The 22,374-nt window shown below is 38.4% G+C and overlaps 1 long non-coding RNA gene across 11 annotated transcripts in view; it reads left to right on the top strand.

Moving 5' to 3' along the window:
• The window catches only part of LOC117198252 (uncharacterized), a 236,229-nt gene that overhangs the window by 44,773 nt on the left and 169,082 nt on the right, over positions 1 to 22,374 (top strand). For 5 of the 11 annotated variants that reach the window (XR_007474153.1, XR_007474142.1, XR_007474150.1 and 2 more), the window contains exon 2: positions 8,296 to 8,367. The exons of 3 other annotated variants lie outside the window; for them this stretch is intronic. This is a non-coding gene — a long non-coding RNA (uncharacterized LOC117198252). Of the gene's footprint in view, positions 1 to 8,295; positions 8,368 to 14,906; positions 14,922 to 22,374 lie in introns of those variants that run through there. 3 more of the 11 variants (XR_007474157.1, XR_007474158.1, XR_007474148.1) reach the window with 1 other exon arrangement.

Genomic DNA, 22,374 nt, shown 5'->3' with positions numbered 1-22,374 from the left:
AAATGGGATAATTCTGGCAAAGTACTTGTTAGTGTCTGTTAAAAATTATATATTAGAGAAATATTAGCTATAATTTCTCCTACAAATTTATGTCAGAAATTCCTTTGGTAAATATTATTTTTATTAATTTCAGTAAGCGTTTTGTTTGTTAAACATTTATTAACAAGTTCTAAATAAAAAATGAGTAGAATTCAGGAACAATTTGTTTGTGAAATAGCTCCTTCAAAAATGGTGAAATTTAGGTGAATTTTTTTCTAATAAGTATTACAATACCTACAAATTCTAAGTCTCAGATCTGACAAATTAAAAACGATAGCTATTTGAGCTTATTATGTATATATGTATATATATATGTATATTCAGACTGAGAAGTATGCAGTGTAAACTCTATTTATGTGAGAAAATATTATTTCCGTGTCTTTAAAAATAACCTCTTTCAGATTTTGTTTTTAGCTCAGTGGTAATGCAGTGTTACTTATATTTAATTACTCTTTTGAATTTTTCTGCTGACTTTGCACATGTAATTCCTATATGTGTAACCATCAGAACTTCCTTCCCAAATTATTTTCTTGAAGTACCTGTATGCGTGGATAAGATGATCAATATATAGGTAGTTGTCACCAGCTTCTTAGTCAGTGTTGCCATTTCTCATTCATAAAAATTGTCTCCCATTTTTAAAGACTTCTATAATATATAGCATATGTAGTATCACTCCTATTTTTATTCTTCATACCAAAACTAATAGAAATTTTCTTGTGAAAAAAATCTTTGGTTTATTTTTCCAGAAACCCCTTCCCAGCAAAACTCTTTAAAATCCTTTAAAAAAAATTAAAAAAAAAAAATTAAAAAAAAAAAATTTTTTTTTTATTTCCCAAAGAGAGAGAATCTCTCCAGTTGATAGTTCCTGGAAAGATTCTGTGACATGAATTGGCTAAGACAGCTTGTAATAACATTACTTAGTATTTTTCTGGCACAGTAGGGAAAGTGTCCACAACATATTCCTGTAAAATCCTGTGGGATTTTGTGTTCAGATTTTTGCAAGCCAGAAGCACAAGTCCGCGAAGGTGGTCGTTTTTATATTCAAGAAAGGCTTTTCGTTTTTTGTGTTATGTTAATAAACATGGAATGACCTCAACACCAGAGGGCAGTATTTTATAGTAGTTGCCAAAATGTCCTCATAGTCTTTGTAATTATTTGATGGATTAAAAAAGATGTCCTGTGTATATTTAGTGTTTTTCCCCATGTTGCTATAAAATGCACCTGGTTCTGAGAGTCATAATGAATCTAGAATTTCATAAACCGCAGGCTTTTTTAAAAAGCCAATCTGTCTCGTGGAGTTAAACCTCCCTGAATTAATTTTCACACTAAGCTGTGCCGTTTCCAGTGGTTAGTCTGGTTGGCAGGGATGAGTGGCTTTTACACTGCGCCATGTGCCCCGAGCCCAGGCCCAAAGGAGGTCCTGCCCTGTTAGGGAGTAAAAGTCAGATTCATTTGCAGCCAGCAGACTTGGTTTGGCTTCAGGGGTGGTCAGAATTTGTGAATTTTGTTCCAGAGTATCCTGATCTTACCAAGAAGAGAATGGGCTTTAACTCCAGAAGCTTTAATAAAATTTATTTTATTAAAGATAAAATTTATTTAATGCACATTTATACTTTTGGCAGTTTAAAAACAAAAGACAATAGTGAGGATATTTCAATATATTACATTTGGTTCCCCATTTCTTTTTGTTTGCTAGTTTCAATTCAATATAACCAAGATATTTGAATCTTTTAAAATACTCTTCTAGTCTTCTGATATCCTTGTTAAAACAGGGAAGCATATTTGTATTGACCAGGTAATTCCTATTTTCTCTTTTTAAAAAAGGTTTTCCGGGAATTTCCTGGTGGTCCAGTGGTTAGGACTCCACACTGTCACTGCCAAGGGCCCGGGTTCTATCCCTGGTCAGGGAACTAACATCCCACAAACCACGCGGTGTGGCCAAAAAAAATAAAAAAGTTTTCTTGCTACACATTATTATAGAAAATAAATATGGCAAAAGAAGAAAGTAAAAAACACTAGTAATCTCATGTGATAAACAAGATTTCATTATATATACTCTCTGCTTTTTTCAAATTTTTTCTTTCTTAAAAATACAGTAGAAACATCTGTACATGCTATTTTATAATTTTGTATTTTTCACATAACAATGTAATAAGTATCATCACTTCTCATGATTATTTAGTATTTTATACTATGAATATGTGTGATTCATTAAATCAGTTTACCCTCCTATCAGCAGTACATGAGAGAGTCTGGGTTATTCACACGCTCACCTACCGTGGGTATTACTATTATTTAAAAATCCCCCAATTTTGTTAATCTGCTACATTCATTCAACAGATATATACTGATGGCTGACCATGTACCAGGGATTATTCTCAGTGCTTGGGATAGATTAGTGACAAAGGACAATCCCTGACCTCACGAAACTTATATTCTAGTGGGGGAGACAAACATATAATAAATGTAGTAAGTGAATAAATCATTTAGTATTTTAGAAAGCAATAAATGCTACAGAAAAAAGATTCAGAGCAGGTGAAGGGGGTAGGAGTGAAGAGGGTGCAGTTTCAGTAGGAGAAGTCAGGGTAAGCCTAAACGAGACAGTGACGTTGCAATTCTGATTGAAGTGACAGATATTTTAATTTGTATTTTTATTATTACTAAGGCTAAACATCCTTTCATATGTTTATTCTTATGTGCATGGTCTGTCCATGTCCTGTGCCCATTTTTCTGATTGGGATGTTAGTTTTTTTGTTGTGATTTCTTTTAAGCAAAACTTTTCTTTTGGAAATAATTTCACACCTACAGAAAGGTTGCAAAAACGAATACAAAGAACACCTGTATATACTTTACCCAGATTCCCATATTATTAACATTTTGCCCAGTTTTCTTTATTACCAATTCTCCATATATCTAGTTTTTTTTCTTGAACCCTTTGAGAGTAAAGTTGCATACATCATGATCTTTTACCTCTAAATACTTTTATGTATATTAGCTAAGAATAAGAATGTTCTTTTACATTACCATAGTGCAGTGATCAACTTTAGTACATTTGCATAATGCTTTAATCTACTGTCAGCATTCCACTTTTGTCAAATGACCCAATAACCTCGTTTTCCTCCAAAACAAGATCCAGTTTAGATCAGATCTTGCACTTAGTTGTCTTGTCTCCTTAAGCTCCCCTATCTGGAAAGTTCAGAGCTTTTGTCTTTTATGATACTGACATTTTAAAAAGAATATTATTGTCTTAGTCTATCTCGGCTGCGATAACAAAATACCACAGACTGGGTGGCTTAAAAACAGCAGAAATTTATCTCTGACAGTTCTGGAGGTTGCAAATCCAAGACCAGGGTGCCAGCACGGTTGGATTCTGGTGAAGGTCCTCTTCCACATTGCAGACTGAAGACTTCTTTGCTGGGTCCTCACCTGGTGGAAGGGGGCAGGGAAATGTCAGCTCTCTTTTATAAGGACACTGATCCCATTTATAAGAGCTCTGCCCTCATGACCTAATCACCTCCCAAAGGCCCCACCTCCTCATTCCTAACATAGGAATTTGGGGGGGACACAAACATTCAGACCACAGCAAATATGATCCCTCGTTTTTAAATTGAGAATGTTCCTCATTTTGGTTGCCTCTGGTGTTTTTTTCATGACTGGATTTAGGAAACTCGTTCTTGCCTGGAATACCATTTATATATAATAGTATGTGTCCTTAGCACATCCACCTTGAGGCACTACATTCCATCTGCCCTACAATGGTGATGTTCATTTTGATCATCTATTCAAGTTGTTCTGTTTCTCCACTGGGTAGTAATTCTTTTCCGCCTTAAAATTAGTAACCCATCTACGAGGAGACACTTTAAGTCTATGCAAATATCCTGTTCCTCATCAGAATTTCCCCCCTAGATTTTGCACCCATTGGTGATCCTTGCCTAACCAGTGTTTACTGCAGTTGCTATAGGGAAGGAAAAAGTTTTCCTTGATCCTCTTAGGGTCCGTACCTGGATCTGAAAATTAGACTGACAAAGACAGAGTAGAAAAGCATACAAATTGTATTGAATTTTTTTCTCTAGTTCTCCTCCCCTTTCCTCATGAAGGCATTCCAGTCAGCTGTTCATCTTCACCACTCCACCAGTACCTCTCAGGCCAAGGTCACCAGTGTGTAGGCACCTCTGTGTTGCTAAATCCGTTGGTCAGTTCACATCCTGATATTACTTGACCAACCAACAGCATCTGATACAGCGCATTACTCTCCTGATACCCTTTCTTCATTGGCTTCTGGAACACCACTCACTTGGTTTTCCTTCTGCCTTATAGGCTACTTCTCAGAGTCCTTCGCTGCTTACTCTTTATTTTCCCATCTCTAGATGCTTGAGACCCCAGGACTTAAACCTTGGTCTGTTCTTTCTCTATCTTTTTACTCCTTTGGTGATCACATCATCCAGTCTCAAGATACAAATATTATCTCTTTAATGGAAACTCTGAATTTATATGCCCTGTTCAGATTTCTCCTCTGAGCTCCAAACTTGTGTATCCAGCTGCTTCCTTACATCTGGTTCATTTCCAGCTAACATACCCCTTATTTATTATTTTTTTACCTATTTATGTATTTGCTTTTTTCCCAGTAGCCTTCAAGTTTCATAAACGCAGAGATTTTTTTTTTTTTATTGTAGTCAAGGTTGTTTGTACAGCTCCTGGAACAGTGCCTATTGCATAGCAATTGCATCATAAATATTTGTTGAATGAATGTCCTAAGTATACAAATTGATATTTTTTGATGTTTCTCCATTTTCTTACAATGAGTTTATTTCAATGGGGGTAAATCTCCCTTATTTTAAGCTATTGAATTTTTTATTCTCTGGTAATTTTTTGGCTCATTCCTATAGAGGGAACCATGTTTGACTAATGCTTAACTAATAATAGATTTGATCAGTTATTATATTGTGGGTTCCTGTTTCAGTTATTTCAGGTCAAGGTGAGAGGAGAAGAGAATAGTTTGGATTTTCTGGGGCTTTATTTTTCTAGACAGAGTTACAGTTGCTTGTGTAGAGTAGAAAGAGAGCTCACCTAGAAGCAGCCAAGGGCAGGGAACTTCCCTGTGGTGCTGAAAAGTTTTTTGTTTTTTTTTTTTACCCCTTTTGTTACCATTATGGAAGTAGCAGCGGTAGGAATAACAACAATGAAACAATGAGGTTGGAAACAATTGCTAGTATTTACTGAATGCTTCACTGAGTGCCAAGCACTGTGATAGAGTTTTACACACACTTTCTCACTTAAACCTTATAATTACCTTATGAGCAAGTACTATTATTATTCCAACTTCATAGATGATAGATCTGAAGCTTGCATAAATTAGGTAATGCAATAGCCAGCCTCCAAGGTGGTTCCCAGTGATCCTCACCTCCTGGTTTTTACATACTTGTGTGTCCTCTCCCACATTATACCAGGGCTGGCTGGTCTGTGGGACCAATAGCATACAGCAGTAGTGAGGATACGTTTCTTTCTTTTTTTTTTTTTTGTGGTACGCGGGCCTCTCACTGTTGTGGCCTCTCCCGTTGCGGAGCACAGGCTCCGGACGCGCAGGCTCAGCAGCCATGGCTCACGGGCCCAGCCGCTCCTTGGCATGTGGGATCTTCCCGGACCGGGGCACGAACCCGTGTCCCCTGCATCGGCAGGTAGACTCTCAACCACTGTGCCACCAGGGAAGCCCAGGATATGTTTCTTTTGAGATTAGGTTAATAAAGACTGTGGCTTCCTTCTTGGACATTGTCTTGTTCTCTTTCTCTCTCTCTCTCTGATCACTTGTTCTAGGGAAGGTGTTAGAAGGGTACTCAGGCAACCTATGGAGAGGCCTGTCGGGTAAGGAACACAGCCCAAGAGCCAGCAAGGAATTCAGACCTGGCAACAACCACAGGAATGAGCTTGAAAGTGGATTCTCCATCCCCATTAGAGCTTTCAGATAGTTGTAGCCCCGGCTTGACAGCTTGCCTGCAACCTTGGGAGAGATATGGCGTCCAAACCACCCAGCTAAGCTGCTTCTGGATTCCTGACCTTTAGAACCTGTTTGAAATAATGAATGATAATTATTTTAAGTGGCTAAGTTTTGGCATATGTGTTATGCAGCAGTAGATAACTAATATAGTTAACTTGATCAAGAACACACTATTGATGAGTAGTAGGACAAAAACTTGAGCTTGGGTTTGTCAAACTTCAGAGCCTGAGTTCTTGGCCGCTGGGCTCCATTGCTGTGGGGATAGCTACAGTGTCAGGCCTTCTTAACCTGGGCCTGTTGTGAACTGCAACTGACTCTGTGGGTTTGCTGTGGCCTGTGGGACTGAGAACTGACTCTATGACTTCTAAGAGCATCTTTCCCTCATTCCTAGTATGAATTAAGCTTTTTAAGTATTTAAAACTCGCTTAGTGATTTCTATGAGCACTTATGGAGAGCACATTTAAGGTAATCTCCACTTAAACTGGATGTCCAGATTTCCTGTTTAGACCAGGAGTCGGCAAACTTTTCTGTAAAGGGCCATATATTAAACATTTTAGGTTTTGTGGGAATAGTAGAGTTTTTAAAAATGTTGTCTTGACCAAGTTTTGAGGCTCTGGCTAGGGACTGGTCAGTTCCTCTTCTTGAGCAGCCTTTTAAATCCATACCCCCATCTACCTCCCTGAAGGGGTTCTCATACTCTGGGCAGCTGCATACCCACCCAGGGCCAGATACTTGACAACCAAGGACAGCCCCAATGCCCCAGAGCCCCCTGAACTGATTCAGATTAGCCTGTCTTAAACATGCCTACTCTGTATCATCCTTTCCTTTCTGTGGAAACCATAATAAAGATGCTTGACCACAGTTCCCACAAAAACCCCTCTGCCTTGTGATTGACCCTGGATCTTCCCCTGAGCGACTCTGCAAGGTGTGCTGTGTTCCCCGCAGGGAACTATGAGTAACAAAATTATAAAACTCTTTTTAAAAAAAATCAATAAATTTATTTATTTAATTTTTGGCTGCATTGGGTCTTCATTGCTGCATGCCGGTTTTCTCTAATTGTGGTGAGCAGGGGCTACTCTTTGTTGCAGTGCGCAGGCTTCTCGTTGTGGTGGCTCCTCTTGTTGTGGAGCATGGGTTCTAGGCACACGGGCTTCTATAAAACTCTTTTCATTTTCTCTCGTGAGCTGCATCTAGTCTCACCATACCTTATCACAGGAAATATTAAATAGCAGCGGTAGGAATAACAACAATGTTAAATGTTAAATGTTAAAACAGCAGGACATATGGTTTTGGTCACAGCTACTCAACTCTGTCAATGTGGTGCCAAAACAGCCAGGACAATGTATGAATGATGGGTGTGATTATGTTCCAATAAAACTTTATTTATAAAAATAGGTTGTGGGTCAGATTTGGCCCACGGGTTATGGTTTGCTGACCCCTTCTTTAAAGCATCCTTATGGATGTTGATTTTTCTGATCAATGGGTAACACTAAAGAAAGTTTCACATATGTAGGTTCATTAGTAAAACTTTTCAAGCTGTCAGTTAGATGACACTGAACGACTCTTGCAAAAGCTTGAAAGGCATTTTGTACCCTGTGAACTGTTTTAGTTCTGATGCCTGTCGGTATTGTAGTCTATTGTTGACTTAAAGAAAAACACACAATATAAGAGTTGTGAATTTAAGTTTTATTCAGGGTCTTACTGAGGACTGTAGCCCGGGAGACAGCCCTGAGGAACTGCTTTGAAGAGGTAGGGGAGGAGCCAGTATATATATGATTTTTTTTCACTAGGAAATAACATGTAGTCAAGCATACATCTTGGTAAAAGATTACTGCTAATCACGAAGAACAGGTATCTCAAGGTAATGATTTTAGTGCTTTTTTATGTATGGGAAGATGCAAGAATCTGGGGTCATTGAAATTCTTCCTCAGATATTCATCTATCTAGGGGCCCCTTTTTCCAAAGCACAGAGTGCCTCATCCTGTTTTATCATCCTGAATTCTTTTCAGGGTGCACTGTTGCTGGGAGACTGCAGTGGGTTGCAATTTAACCCTTGTATAACTGGATGATGATTGATGCTCTTTGTTCTTTTTTTTGTTCACACCATCATCATAGTATTATACTTCATATGCTTCTAGAATGACTAATAAAAATGGAACCACTGCACAGAAAGCTGATTGTATGCCAGCTACTGTGCCAAATGCTTTTATATTCATTATCATTATTCATTCTCCTAAGGACAACTGTGCCTCCCCATTTTACAGATGACAAAACTGAGGCCTAGAGAAGCCCAAGAGAATGCTCCTACTAAATGGCAGAGGCAGCAGTCAATTCAGGTAATCTGACTTTAAAAATCATGTTCTTAACACACTTATACAATTACATTTCTGAGATTCCCTTATCTCCTTTAAAACATGCCAAAGCCATCCTTTAAAAATGTCTATTGGCTTCAATTATGATTATTTAATACATTATTTCTTTCATTAAATAACTTTTAATTTTAGGTATCCCCAAAAGGATAGACATACTTTTTTCATAATTGGATGTTGTACAAAGTGGCAGGATTGATTCTTGCATTCATTTTAGTTCATAATAGAATATATTAGTTTAGTTGGAACTGTTAATTTTCCCTCAGGGAGAATCAAGTGCCCAAGGCACTGATTGGTAAATCAATAAATCTTTAGTGAGTCTGGTAAATCAACTGTCACACATATGTCAACCTTTTCTCCAGAGTGTAGATTTTATCCAGGACAAGTGTGTTTGTTCCTTTCTATTGTTTTCTCCCTCAAAATTGTGTTATACTAAGGTATTTAAACAAATCCCTAAGACTGTAAGCTTTTTCCCCCCTCTTTTTTCCTTTAAAAAAAATAGCAATAAGGGTCATGCTTTTTCCAGCTATTTTAGGGAAAGAACTCAGTTGTTTGCGTATTTGCATTTCAGCCCCTAACCCTTCCTGAGGACAAATGGCTGTCTGACTATTACGCCCACAGGCACAGCACTGGGACTGTGGATTAAGCCTCTGAATGCTGACTAGTTTTCCGCAGCATTCCCAGCATGTGTGAAGAATGTGTTTGTAGCTGGGAGGCAAACAGAACATCCAAAGCTGAGCAAGAATTTTGAAAAATAGTTGTCTTATGTATAAATTTATTTTGCTCTTAGTGTTTTATTCTTGCCGGTTTCATTATTCCTTGTTTCTACTTGCTTTTAAAATAGTTTAGTTTTGTTTGATATCCTCATGACCGAAACTGTGGTCACTTGTTGTTGAATGCTGCGGTCTTGATTTTTAAATATTCTTTGTTTCTTTATCATTTAAATACCAAACCATGGATGGGTGGCTCAGATATTTTTCCTCCTGGTAGAGAAGGCCTGGTGATTTCCAACAAGGTGTCTGTGTGGCCTTCCTTCTAAACAAATACGGGCCCATTTGGAAGTGTTGACAGGTACTGGAAGGCAACAGCTTAGGTTTGTAGCGCGTGTAATAGGAACAGCACGGCTTTGAGCTGTGGATTTATTTCTCTAAGTTTAGGTTATTATTGTACCTGCTTTCAGGTGAAAAACCCAAATGTATTCTCTCAACTGGCTCTTTACTCTTTAGCATCCATAGAAGAAATATGAATTATATTTGGGCAGAAAAACCAAACTAAATGGATGAATTGGCACATTAACTTAAAGGGTCACCAGTAGTAATTTATTGGGAACCTTTTTGCAAGCCATCGGGGGTGGAGCAGGTGAGGCATGATCCAAAGTGAAGTAAAATTCAGCCTCTGCCCGCAGGAGCTCAAAATACAGGATGGAATAAAGAGAATGCCAGAGAATTTACCCATCAGGGAAAGAATCCTGTTTGAGAGGTTGTGGACAATGGAGCATTGGAGATGAACTTTGAAGGATTGATGGTATTTCAACAATGTAGCTACATTTATCCTGCCTGTAAAAGCACAGGGGAGAGGGGGTGGAGTGGGGAGAGACCGTGTGTGTGTGTGTGTGTGTGTGTGTGTAATTGGCTATTCCCTTCAGCTTGCACAAGTGTAGGGGAGCAGTGGGAGATGGTTTTCTAAAAATAATTTAAATTTAAGTCTCATCATTCATTAGGTCTTTAGGAGAACAGCAATGTATATTTTTCTTTCATATGCAGTAAAATTACACCCTTGTCTGTAGGGATGATGATTCCATTTATATACTATGTAGTTAATGCCAAATCCATTGTTAGCTATTTGTAAATCATAGTGTGACTGACACATAATGAGCTCTATGTTGTAATTCTTAAAAATAGTTACAATAATGCTGCCCCCTAGGTTAGGGTCATGGTGTAAATTCCATCACACAACCTGTGCTTTCTAAATCTCTTTATTCATTATCTGCCTGTACGTTTAAACTGGAAATTGATCCCTAGTCTAGGCCAGATGTTAGGATTAGCAGCAAGCAGTTTAACTATATCGTGGGTTTTTTTTTTTTTTTTGCGTTACGCAGGCATCTCACTGTTGTGGCCTCTCCTGTTGCGGAGCACAGGCTCCGGACGCGCAGGCTCGGCGGCCATGGCTCACGGGCCCAGCCGCTCCGCGGCATGTGGGATCCTTCTGGACCGGGGCACGAACCCGCGTCCCCTGAATCGGCAGGTGGACTCTCAATCACTGCGCCACCAGGGAAGCCCTATATCGTGGTTTTTGAGGGGCAACTTCACTGTACTGTTTGAATGAGCTAAAATATTTCACTGATAGAATAAGAGATAGATAAAATTTAATTGCTTTTCTACTAGAACTATTCTGCTCATTGGGATTTTTTGCTATGTTATATTATTAGAAAACAATAAATCACGTTGTATACTCTTTATTTTTTGTATGTTTTGAGGTAAGAAACTAGTATTATTTTGAATATATGCTTTGCAGACATACTGCTGTGTTAACATCAGAGGGGCCAGGGAAATTAATTGAACAAGAAAGAAATTTCAAAAATAGATGGAATAAAGTATGCTGTTTGTAAATGAAATGGATTAGGATTGGAAGGGAGGACCTTATTGGTTTATAACTGACCAATTATTTTGTAGCATTTCTAAGAAATGTGTAGGAGTAACAGGGTTGTAGCACACCTCTGGAATCCATCATAATGGCTTAGTGTACAAATGAATCACCTGGAAAATTTAAAGAGTGAAGCTTCACAGGTCTAAACTGTAGATGTTTTGATTCCATAACTCTGGGGTTATGGAATCTGCTTTTCTCCATAAAAAGCATAAATCTGCTTTTTTTTTTTTTTTTTTTTTGCGGTACGCGGGCCTCTCCCGTTGCGGAGCACAGGCTCCGGACGCGCAGGCTCAGCGGCCATGGCTCACGGGCCCAGCCGCTCCGCGGCATGTGGGATCCTCCCGGGCCGGGGCGCGAACCCGCGTCCCCTGCATCGGCAGGCGGACTCCCAACCACTGCGCCACCAGGGAAGCCCCTAAATCTGCTTTTTTAACCATTGTCCCTGGTGGTTGAGAAATGCTTCACTGGAACATAGGTGCTTCAACAAAAACCCATATATAGTACTGAGAACCTGCTCAACGAAAATGTATAGAGTTTGAATTAACAATGGTGGCAGGCTGTGTCAAGCAATGGTTTAACCCGCCACAGTGCTGGAAGCTAAAATTCTTGGTGTCAATGCTTTGGGGTTAAGTATAGATCATCTGTGATTAATGACAGTTTTGTTTCTTCCTTTCTAATCTTTTTTACTCTTTTCCCCCCTTTTCACGCTCTTCTCTGCTGGCTAGAGTACAGTACTGAGTAGAACTGGTAATGGTGGACACCAGTGATTTATTCTTTTCTCTTCCAGTTTTATTGAGATATAATTGACATACATCACTGTGTAAGTTTAAAGTGTACTTACATGTAATGGTTTGACTTACATGTATTGTGAAATATTACCACAATAAGTTTATTTTTTTATTATTTTTGTGTTTTTTTTTTTTTTTTGGCCATGCCATGCGGCCTGCAGGATCTTAAGTTCCCTGACCAGGGATTGAACCTGTGCCCCCTGCAGTGGACGCTCAGAGTCCTAACCACTGGACCACCTAGGGAATTCCCCACAATAAATTTAATTAGCATCCATTATCTCAGATAGATACAATAAAAAGTTTTCAGTTTTTCACTGTTGAGTATGATGTTAACTGTGGGGTTTTTCACATATGGCCTTTATTCTTTTGAGGAAATTTCCTTTTATTCCTAGTTTATTGAGTATTTTTATCACAAAAGGATGTTGAATTCTGTCAAATGCTTTTCTGCATCAATTAAGATGATCATGTACTTTTTTCCTTGATTCTGTTAATATTGTGTATTACATTGATTGATTTGCATATATTGAATCATCTGTGCATACTGGGAATAAACCCCACTTGGTCATAATCCTTTCGTATAATCCACATAACCCACTTGTATAATTTTGTGTGTGTGTGTGTGTGTGGTACGCAGGCCTCTCACTGCTGTGGCCTCTCCTGTTGCGGAGCACAGGCCCCGGAAGCGCAGGCCCAGCGGCCATGGCCCACGGGCCCAGCCGCTCCGCGGCATGCGGGATCCTCCCGGACCGGGGCACGAACCCGCGTCCCCTGCATTGGCAGGTGGACTGTCAACCACTGTGCCACCAGGGAAGCCCCACTTGTATAATCTTTTTAATATGCTGCTGATTTCAGTTTGCTCTATGAGAAATGCTTCACTGTTTTGCATCAATACTCATAAGGGATATTGGTCTGTAGTTTTCTTGTAGTATCTTTGTTTAGAGTTACAAAGTGTTCCCTCTTTAATTTTTTTGAAGAATTTAGAAGGATTGATGTTATTTCCATCAAATTTAAGAGTCCTTTATATATATTAAGAATATTGTTCCTTTATCTGTGATATGTTGCAAATGTTTCCCCCTAACTTGTTTTCTTGACTTTGTTTATGGTAAAACTATGCAGTAGTTTTTAAAAAGATTCCTTATGTCGTCAAATTTATCAATTTTTTTCTTTCACGGATTCTGAATTTGAGGCCATAGTTAGAAAGCCTTTTCCTAAACTCAAGTTCAAAAAATTCACCCATGTTTTCTTCTAGTACTTGTACAGTTTCACTTTTTTTTAAAGTTTTTTTTGTTTTTTAACATCTTTATTGGAGTATAATTGCTTTACAATGGTGTGTTAGTTTCTGCTTTATAACAAAGTGAATCAGTTATACATATACATATGTTCCCATATCTCTTCCCTCTTGCATCTCCCTCCCTCCCACCCTCCCTATCCCACCCCTCCAGGCGGTCACAAAGCACCGAGCTGACCTTCCTGTGCTATGCGGCTGCTTCCCACTAGCTATCTATTTTACGTTTGGTAGTGTATATATATCCATGCCACTCTCTCAGTTTGTCACAGCTTACCCGTCCCCCTCCCCAATATAGTTTCACTTTTATATTTAGATGCATGATTCTTTCGGAGTTTATTCTTGTGTATTGTGTGGGGCGTGGTTTTTTTTCTAAGTGGTTAATCGATTGTCTCAGTACCTTTTATTAAAAACTCCATGAACTCCCCTGTGATTTGAAATACCACCCTTATTATATAATAAAGCTTTATTGTACTTGGGTCTCTTTCTAGACTTTCTATTCTGTTATGCTGGTCTGTCTGTTCATCTGTACCATACTCCTTTTTTTTTGGCCACCCTGTGTGGCTTGTGGGATCTTAGTTTCCCTACCACGGACTCAACCCAGGCCCTTGGCAGTGAAAGCATGGAGTTCTAACCACTGGACCACCAGGGAATGCCCTTTACCATACTGTTTTAAGTATAGAATCTTTACAGTATATTTTAATATCTGGTAAGACTAGTTCTTCTTGTAGCATTTTGTCCCTTCCTTCCTCCCTCTCTCCCTCCCTTCTTTCCTTCCTTTCTTTCTTTCCTTCTGTTTACATATTTTTAAAGACTTCATTTTTTTTTAGAGCAGTTTTAGGTTCACAGCAAAATTGAGAGGAAGGTGCAGAGATTTCCCATATATTCCCTGGCCTCACCCATGTACAGCGTCCCCTATAACCAACATCCCTCACTGGAGCCATACATTTGTTATAATTCATGAATCTACACTGACACATTATAATCAACAAAAGTCCATAGTTGACATTAGAGTTCACCCTATACAAGGTGTTATATAGTCTATGAGTTTGGATACATTGTATACATTGTATCTTTTATTATTGTTATCATGCAGAATATTTTCACTGTCCTGAAAATCCCCTGTGCTTTACCTATAGCATTTTTTTTTAGTATTTTCCTAATTGTTTTACATTTTTATTTTTTCGTATCAAGTTTAGTGTCATCTTGCCTAGTTCCATAAAAAAATCTTGTTGGATTTTTTTAATTGAGACTGCATTTAAATTTTAAATTAACTTAGGTAGAACTGACATCTTTATGATATTTATCCATCCTTTCTAAGAACAAGGGATATTGCTAGAAAGGATGATGTCTTTCCATCTGTTCTAGTCTCCTTTTATGTCTTTCAGGGGTGTTTTGTAAATTTCCTTATATAGGCTTTACATATTTCTTGTTAAGTCTAGTTCTAAGTATTTTATCTTTGTTGTTGCTGTAAATGGAGTTTTCTCTACTGCTTACCATTCTTCTTTTTTTTTTTTTTTTTTTGCGGTACGCGGGCCTCTCACTGTTGTGGCCTCTTCTGTTGCGGAGCACAGGCTCCGGACACACAGGCTCAGCGGCCATGGCTAATGGGCCCAGCCACTTCGCGGCATGTGGGATCTTCCCGGACCAGGGCACGAACCCGTGTCCCCTGCATCGGCAGGCGGACTCTCAACCACTGCGCCACCAGGGAAGCCCTGCTTACCATTATTTTTGAAGGCTACTTTTTTGCTGGGTATAAACAGAGGCAATATATGAAGATATCATGGCTTTATACAGTTATGGTAAGTTGTTATTTTCTTTTAGCACATTGATGCTATTTTTCTAGCATTTCCTAGCATCCATATTTTCTCTTGAGATATTAGCAGTCAGGCTAGCTGTGGCTCCTTTGAAGATCATGTCTCTTTTTCTCTGGCTCCTTTTCATATTTTTTTCTCTTTGATTTTCTGTAGTTTCACTATGGTGTGTCTAGGTGTGGATTAAAAAAATTGTTTATCCTCTTTGGGATATGTTAAGCTTTGTGAAGTTATGGGTTGGTGAATTTTGTAAGTTCTGAGATATTCTCATTCATTATATTTTCATATATTGCCTCTGTTTATTCTCTTATCTGGAATTCTGATTAAATGTATATTAGACTTTTTCACTGTGTTCTCTGGGCTTGTTCCTTTTCATCTATATTTTATATATATTCTCTTTATGCTCCATGCTGGATAGTTGCTTCTGACTTTTCTTTTGGTTTGTCAGTGACCTCTTCAGCTGTGTCTAACTTGCTGTTAAATCTGCCCGTTGAACTTTTAATATTGTTTATTGTTTTTTAGTTGTACAACTGCTATTTCACACCTTTTCACTTCTGTGATGCCACATTTTAAAGTATACAGTTCCCTGATGACATTTGCAACTTTTTCTTTTATTTCTTTTATCATAGTAAAATAGTGATTTTATAATCTGGGTCTTAAAAGCCTAATATCTAAGGTTCTTTTTTTTTTGGCACATTGGGTCTTCATTGCTGCACGCGGGCTTTTTCTAGCCATGGCAAGCAGGGGCTACTCTTCATTACAGTGCGTGGGCTTCTCACTGTGGTGGCTTCTGTTGCAGAGCACGGGCTCTAGGTGCGCGGGCTTCAGTAGTTGTGGCTCAAGGGCTCTAGAGTGCAGGCTCAGTAGTTGTGGCACATGGGCTCTGTTGCTCCGCGATATGTGGGATCCCCCCGGACCAGGGCTCAAATCCGTGTCCTCTGCATTGGCAGGCAGATTCTTAACCACTGTGCCACCAGGGAAGTCCTATCTAAGGTTCTTGTTTTGAAGTCTTTCTGTTGTCTCTTTTTTTCCCTGTTGGTTCTTGATGATAGGGTCTTTTCCCCCCCTTGAATGCTTAGTACTCTCTGACTGTATTCTGGTTATTGTATTTGAAAACCTGCTTGTGGGAAAATTTTGAGACATAGGACAATTGAATCTTCTTCCAGAAAGAATTTTTGTTTGCTTTACTAGTAATCTGCAGGCCCTACTAGTTTAGGACTACCTTACAGCAATTTCAAGGCTGAGGTTCTCAGAATTATCCAGAAAAAGCAAAGTCTTGGGGTCTTGCCCCAGCTTAAATGGAGGAGTGTTTGTCAGACTTCCTGCTTTGTGCGGATCTTGCGATTTCACTTTTATCTACCTTATTTCCTAACTATAACTCAGTTTTTGTATTTTTGCCTTATGAATTGTTAAATGCCATCCAGATAAAAGGCGTATTGAATGCTAGGTTATTTCTCTGGGTTCTAACCTCCTAGATTTTGGTTCAGTAATTCTTCATTCTCTTTTTTAGCTGGCCTCTGCTTTTAAGAAGATTTTAAAAAATCATGTTTAATTCAGCTTTATTAGTTGTCCTTAGAGGATTGTTTTGAATTACCTAACCTGAGAGTACTTCATGGGTCACTTTTGGGGACTATCTTTTGTTGTGAACATCCAATTTTATTGCATTGTTGTTTTGGAATGTTCTTTATATTGTATCACTTCTTTTATCCCCCCAGCCTTTCTTTGTGAAAAGGTATATGTTCATCTTTTTGTTATCTGTTTCATGTTGGTAGAAAATAATGTGTATTCCATAATTGTCAGGTGTGGGGTTCTATATTTTTGCATTATTTCAAGCTTGTTATTTATAATGTTTAAGTCTACTGTCATTACAAAAATTTAAAATACCTTTTTGATCTGTCATTTTCTGAAAGTGGTTATTTAAATCTTTCATTATAACATTTGCTTTATACATTTTATAAATTTGTATATGTATCTTGTTAGAGATAAGCAAGTTAAGGATTGTTATGCCTTCCTAGCGAATTTTTCCTTTTATTATTATTTGATGCCCCTTTATCACTTTTTCTTTTAACATCTGTTTTGCCTATCTCTAATACTGTTGTTCTAGGGTTCTTTTGACTTTTCTTTTTTCCTGCTCTTTATTTTCTATCTTTTTATGTTCTTCTGTTACAGATATATCTCTGGGAAACAGCATATAGCTGGATTTTAATGTTTATTATTGTGGTAAAATATAGATAGCATAAATATAACATTTTAACCATTTTGAGCATACATTTCAGCAGCATTAAATACATTCACATTGTTTTTCAACCAGCACTACCATCCATCTTCAGAATTTTCTTATCTTTCCAAATTGAAACTCTCTATCCATTAAACAAAACTCTCCATTCTTTCCTCCTCCCAGCTCCTGACAACGACCACTGTACTTTCTGCCTTTATAAATTGAGTACTCTAGGTTCCTCATGTAAGTGGAGTCACACGATACTTCTTTTATATTTAGTTTATTTCACTTACCATACTGTCTTCCAGGTTCATCCATGTAGCATGGGTCAGAATTTTGGATTAAAAAAATTTTTTTTTTCTGGCACTCTAATGAAACAGAAAAATCCTACGATCTTTTAAGAAAACCATTAGCTGGGCCCCAGCAAGGGGCAAATGATGTAGCAGAGGTCCTACTTTTGTGGGAGAGAGGAACAGGCTAACTGGTCCTTCATTCTGGAGATAGTCTCTCAATTAGCTGTCATGACTGGGGCCTCAGTTCATGTCATATCTGCACTGGGAACCACATGGAAGCTCCCAGATGTACCACTTCATCCTCCTACTTGAGTGCCGGACCATCCACTGCTCTACATTAGTTTGCTTTCTTAGTTAATCCATCAATTAATGAATTAAATTTTACCCATTCACTTTATGTGCTCCAAAAAGTTTTCAAAATTTTCAGATGTCATCCTTTCTGTTTTAATGTTTCATTCAATTTATTATTTTTCTTCTGTCATAGTCAGAAGAATATAACATTTCTAGATAGAAGAATATATATTTCTTCTGATATATTTATATGGGGTCTACCTCATTATCATGAACCAGAAGTTCCTTTGGGGTATTTATATGACTTTTATTTCTCTTAAAAGTAGTTTGAATTCAGATATTAATTATATAAATTTTTTGGTATATTTTTGCCAAATAATATATCCTGAATAAGAATGTTTATTAGTATTATGAATATTATATAAACACTGTTGATAGAAAATATCAATATTTCTGTTGTTCTTCGTGAATTTTTAAAAAATTTTGGTAAAATACACATAACATGAAATCGATGATTTTAACCATTTTTAAGCATACAGCTCAGTGGCATTAAGTACATTTACGTTGTCCTGCAGTCATCACCACCATCGTTCTCCAGAACTTTTTAATCTTTCCAAATTGAACTGTGTACCCATTAACACTAACTCCCCACCTTCATGATTTTTAATTAATTAATTAATTAATTAATTTTTGGCTGCGTTGGGTCTTTGTTGCTATGCGTGGGTTTTCTCTAGTAGCAGAGAGCAGGGGCTATTCTTCGTTGTGATGCACAGGTTTCTCGTTGGGGTGGCTTCTCTTGTTGTGGAGCATGGGCTCTAGGTGTGTGGGCTTCAGTAGTTGTGGCATGCGGGCTCAGTAGTTGTGGCATACAGGCTTAGTTGCTCCGTGGCATGTGGGATCTTCCCCGACCAGGGATCGAACTCGTGTGCCCTGCATTGGCAGGCGGATTCTTTTTTTTTTTTTTTTTTTTGCGGCACGCGGGCCTCTCACTGTTGTGGCCTCTCCCGTTGCGGAGCACAGGCTCCGGACGCGCAGGCTCAGCGGCCATGGCTCACGGGCCTAGCCGCTTCGCGGAATGTGGGATCCTCCCGGACCGGGGCACGAACCCGTGTCCCTTGCATCGGCAGGCGGACTCTCAACCACTGTGCCACCAGGGAAGCCCAAAGATGAATCTTAATTGGTGGTGTTAGTCGCATGCTCTAAAAAGAGGAAGCCGTGAGCTGTGTAGTGTTTGGTGATTTCCATGGGGTAAATATTCCCACCATGGCCAATTTCAAGCTCCCAGTGGTTTAACTTACAAAAGTCCTGATATTTAACAATCTGCTATTGTGAGTTGGTACAAGCTGGCTCTAGCTCACTTATGGTCCTAAAGCTTTAGTTCTGATGTCAGAAAGTTTTCTCCGAAAATCTGAGGAATGCCCATAGGATATAATAAGATCTGTACAGTAAGAAATACAGCTTATAAACCTTAAAAGAGAGTAGACATGAAATAGATTAGCCTGAGTAAAACTCAGTTGTCAAGTTATCCTGAATCCTTCAGAATTCAGTATTCACTATGTTCACACACAGCTGTCTGTTAATATGGCAACTTCCTGAGAGAATCCTTTTTTGTTTTATCTCGGAAATTGAAGCATACTAATTTATTAGCAGTGACAAAATAATCTTTGAGAAAAGATAATTCTTAGATTTTTTTTTTTTTTTTTTGCGGACGCGGGCCTCTCGCTGTTGTGGCCTCTCCTGTTGTGGAGTGCAGGCTCCGGACACGCAGGCTCAGCGGCCATGGCTCATGGGCCCAGCCGCTCCGCGGCATGTGGGATCTTCCCAGACTGGGGCACGAACCCGTGTCCCCTGCATCGTCAGGTAGACTCTCAACCACTGCGCCACCAGGGAAGCCCAGATGATTCGTTTTTACTAAAAAAAAACCGCATCAAGACAAACATTTGTCATGAGATATTTTTGTTTTATTAAAATTAATTTCACTTGTTTCTTGAAAATTTTTAAAATTTGGCTACCAGAACATTTAAAATTACACATGGGCTCGCATTATATTTCTGTTGGACAGCACTGGTCTATAGGATGTATTTTAGACAAAAGTAAAGTGATCCCAGGTGCGAGTCTGAGATACAACAAGAAATGAAGAGCAAAGAAAATAATTAATACGTGGTTTAACCTGGACAAATATGATTGTATACCCAACAATAACAATGGTTTTGGGATCAAAAAACAATACAGAGTAAAAATATATGGCAGCAATAACTTATAAGTCTGGGGCAGTGGTAATTAGGATTAGAGTGATCTGAAGTCCTGAGTTGTTCTGTAGGAAGACTAAGTTGGATAAGTTAATTACACACATTAAAATATCTAGGATTACCTCTAAAAGAATATAGAGTATATAACTGCCTAAGTAGTAGAGGAAAAGAATGGAATAGAAATTAGAAAGCAGCTCCTAAAAGAAAAAGGCAAGAAGGGAGAGAAAAAAAGCATGGGACAGATAGCATAAACTAAGATTTTAGAATTAAATTTATCTATATATAAAATTGTAATAAGTGTAAATAGAGTAAGTGTACATGTTCCACTTGAAAGATAAAGATTATCTGACTAGATTTTTTTTAATTAATTAATTTTTTGGCTGCATTGGTCTTTGCACGCGGGCTTTCTCTCTAGTTGTGGGGAGTGGGGGCTACTTTTCCTTGTGGTGTGTGGGCTTCTCATTGCGGTGGCTTCTTTTGTTGTGGAGCAGGGGCTCTAGGCATGCGGGCTTCAGTAGTTGCAGCATGCAGGCCCAGTAGTTGTGGCGCGTGGGCCCAGTAGTTGTGGCTAGTGGGCTCTAGAGTGAATGCTCAGTAGTTGTGGTGCATGGGCTTAGTGCTCTGTGGCATGTGGGATCTTCCTGGACCAGGGATCGAACCGGTGTCCCCTGCATTGGCAGGTGGATGCTTGACCACTGCACCACCAGGGAAGTCCCAGATTTTTTTAATTATTAAAAAAAAAATTAGCCATTTATAAGAGGCACATCTAAAGCCTAAGCATATAGAAAGACTGAAAACAAAAGGATGGCAAAATATACATAATGCACATCCCAAAAGAAAGATCAATAGCAGATAAGGTAGATTTTAAAACAACAAAAAAATTACTGGAAATAGGTCAGATTATTACATAAATTGTATCATACAGTATCAATTCTGTCATATATTCTTCCCTCCCACCCAGTTGACATGCTTTCAAGGTTTATCTAATTGGTATGTGTTTTATATGGATACCAGCATTGCCTGCTGGATGCATGGAAGCTCCATCCTTCTCCCCCTTCAGGGATTTATGGATATGGGGATGCCTACATTGATGTCTAGGTTCTAATGTATTTGAAATAATCACATTGTCAGCATCAAAAATATTCCCTGAAAGGAAAAGGCTCCTTGACATTGGTCTTGGCAGTGGTTTCCTGGATATGACAACAAAAACACAAGGAACAAAAGCAAAAACCAAGGGGGACTGTAGCAAACTAAAAAGTTATGCACATCAAAAGAAACAATTAATGAAATAAAAAGGCAACCTATGGGAAGGGAGGAAATACTTGCAAATCATATCTGATAAGAGGTTAATATCCAAAATATATAAAGAACTCATACAACTCAATAGCAAAAAACATACATCTGATTAAAAAATGGACAGAGGAACTGAATGGGCATTTTTCCAAACAAGATATACAAATGACCAATAGGTACATGAAAAGATGCTCAACATCACTAATCATCAGGGAAATGCAAATCAAAACCACAATGAGAGACCACCTCATACCTGTTAGAATGACTATCATCAAAAAGATAAGAGATAACAAATGTTGGTGAGGATCTGGAGAAAAAGAAATCTTTTTGCACTATTGGTGGGAATGTAAATTGGTACAGCCACTATGGAAAACAGTATGGAGGTTCCTCAAAAAACTAAAAGTAGAACTATCATATGATCCAGCAATCCCACTTCTGGGTATATATCCAAAAGAAATGAAAACAGGATCTCAAAGAGATATTTGTACCCCCGTCTTCATTGCAGCATGATTCACAATAGCCAAGATAGGAAACAACTCAAGTCTGTCAACAGATGGATGGATAAAGAAGATATAATGTATAAGTGTATATATACATTATACATATATACATAACACACACAATGGAATATTATTCAGCCTGAGAAAGAAGGAAATCCTGCCATTTGTGACAGCTTGGATGAACCTTGAAGACATTATGCTAAGTGAAATTAGTCAGACAGAGAAAGACAAATACTGTATGATATCACTTATATGTGGAATCCAAAAAAGCTGAACTCAGAAAAACAGAGGGTAGAGCCATGGGTCCCAAGGGCTGGGGGGTGGAGGGAAATGGGGAGATATTGAACCAAAGGGTACAAACATTCAGTTATAAGATTAATGATTTATGGGGATCTAATGTACAGCATGGTGATTATACCTGATAATACTGTATTGTATACTTGAAAGTTGCTAAGAGAGGAGATCTTAAATGTTTTCACCTTAAAAGGAAATGGTAATTATGTGACAGGATGAAGGTGTTACCTAAGGCCATGGTGGTAGTCATATTGCAATATATAAATATATCAAATCAACACATTGTACACCTTAAACTTATAC

Source organism: Orcinus orca, chromosome 20 (genome assembly GCF_937001465.1).
Source record: "Orcinus orca chromosome 20, mOrcOrc1.1, whole genome shotgun sequence".
In the NCBI taxonomy this organism is placed as follows: Eukaryota; Metazoa; Chordata; class Mammalia; order Artiodactyla; family Delphinidae; genus Orcinus; species Orcinus orca.
This window is presented reverse-complemented; position numbering and strand designations above follow the sequence as displayed.